The sequence below is a fragment of the Lathyrus oleraceus genome, chromosome 3 (assembly GCF_024323335.1).
Source record: "Lathyrus oleraceus cultivar Zhongwan6 chromosome 3, CAAS_Psat_ZW6_1.0, whole genome shotgun sequence".
In the NCBI taxonomy this organism is placed as follows: Eukaryota; Viridiplantae; Streptophyta; class Magnoliopsida; order Fabales; family Fabaceae; genus Lathyrus; species Lathyrus oleraceus.
In genome coordinates this window covers 361,696,363-361,698,895 of record NC_066581.1, presented here as the reverse complement: position 1 = coordinate 361,698,895, position 2,533 = coordinate 361,696,363, and positions in this window count along the sequence as shown.

The following is a 2,533-nucleotide window of genomic DNA, read 5'->3' as shown; positions in this document are numbered from 1 at the left end:
ATCAGCAATAAGACACTCGACTCTACATCTAAGGTCCATAGTGGTTTCAGGTCGAAGGGTGGTATACACCATTATCACCATGAGAATAACTTATGACACTTTGCATAACATTCTATATAGTATTCTCATAGTGGTTCAATCCAGTATAAATATTACTCTTAATATTCATACCTATGTTTAAGACTTGATAACTCCTTATCCATGATCCATGAGACGTGATCATCAGTCTATATACATAATAGTCTTAATACTTTAATGTTATCCCACTTCACAATAAAGCTCGATTATGGATACTTTAAGAATAATGTCCTTATGTTTAATGTGATCTCATGATTAAGTCACACTTGATACATTAAACGGACTATCTATTCTAGGGACTTTATTAGACAAACATAATAAAGAAAAAGCCTTTTATTATTAATAAATAATTCGATACAAGTACCAAAAGTATTGACCTCTAGGGCTTACACCAACACTTCATTCAACACTTCATTCTCTACTAATTCATTCTTCAAAGCTTAAAATTTGATGTTGTGAAAAATGAACAAGTATGCAAGAAAGAATTGAACAAAAACTAAAAGCATTGAAAGAAATTCTAAGCGTCAAAGAATGAGAGATGAATATTTAGTTATAGAATGCTCGAAAAATATTGATCAATGTAAGTTGTTTATTCAAATAAAACTTAAATTTTCATATTATTATTTTCTAAATCAATTTGATAGGTTATATGTTCAAATAGGGGTTAGTGAAACAAACAATCGACATTAGATATTATAAACTCAACTGTATTTTATGTCATTCTAATGTCCTCTTGACATGTTCCAAAAACTAGTTAAATGTTGCACAAAGAAAAAAGAATATCAATCTCAAACTCAATCATAACAACTAAACAACGATATATAACTTTCAAATTTTTGCTAAGTAGAACAAATAAACAACAAGAACAACAACTCAAAAACAATAATCTCAATCTCAACAAAACTACGTCAACATCAACAATAAACCTATTACGTACTTATTTCAATAAAACAACAATAACATACAACATTCAATCTCAGTCTAAACAACAATAACAACATTAAACAACAACTTAAAAACAATAATATCAATCTCTACAAAAATACAACAACATCAACAATAAACCTATTGCGTACTTATCTCAACAAAAACAACATCATATAACATTCAATCTCGGTATAAATAACAACAACAAAAATAACAACAATAACATTAAACCTCTAGAATTTACAGTCTTAACAATTAAAACAACAACATTAGTGTAATATGAGTAGTGATGTTTCACGTATAAGATATGTGAAGAATAAGTCAAAGAAATATTCTGTCTTTACATCTTACAAGTATCAAATAAGAGCCCTAAACACATATTATCTTCGTATTTCCTTTTTTTTACGAGTTGGAGAAGATATGAATATGGAGTTATGATATGACGATGAACAAGTTGATGATTGATCGGTCACCATTTTCACTATGTTTTCGTTGCTTATCCGACAAGAAACCAAGGATTTTGAGACACTGTGTACGCATTATGGTACCTTTAAAGTTAATTTTCATTCTCGTAAGTTGTTTAAGCAATTTTATTAATTGTCAGTTTTATTTTGTTTTCGTGATCTTACGCTTTGGTTGTCGTGTTTATGCCTTCCAAGTCAACGAAGAAGATCCAATGGACTTAATGCAATAAAGTGGAAAGTTTCAGCGATCGAAAAAAGAAGATTTCACAGTTTAGGAGGCCAGACACGGCCGCCCGTGTCACCTGACACGAGACGTGTCAGGAGGAAGGCCAAGAAAGAATAAGTAATGCCCAAGACAGTGGCCTGACACAGTCGCCCCTGTCAAGTCATCTGGGGCGTGTCGGCAAGGAAACCACAAGGCAGAGAGCTGACACGGCTGCTTGTGTCATCCTGACATGGCCGCCTGTGTCATCCTGACACGGTCGTGTCAACCCAAAACACTAATTTTCCAATTTTCGGGCTTTTTCACCGGGCTTGAGCTGCATGGATGTTTTGGAGATTTCCACCTTCTGCCAAGGGATTTTCACTATATTAGGAGAGTTTCTACAAGAGAAAAGATCATCTTGGAATGAGGCGAACATAAAATTTTTAGACGATCAAGGAATTCGGAGAACGGAAGGTTTTCATGAGCGGAAGCGATTGAAGATCCAAGTCATCCAATTACTTGTAATGTGTATTTTTTATCTTGAATTTGTTTTGAACAATATGAGTAGCTAAACCCCCCAATTCTAGGGGGTGTCCTTGATTTAGAGTTGTAATGACTATGACTTTACGGTTACATTTATAATATTGTTTTTACGGTAATCTTTTGATGTCTTTTAGTGCTTTCTCTTTTGGACCAATCAAGATTGTTGTATGGTTATCAATAAGACTAGAACGTCATTGATAAGGTTTTCATTAGATTACTCTACAGTAGATATCACCTAGGACTAGGGATATCCTGTATGAATCAGAGCATTCTTGATATACTAAAAGCTTAACTTCACCCTAATTGCCTATGGGCA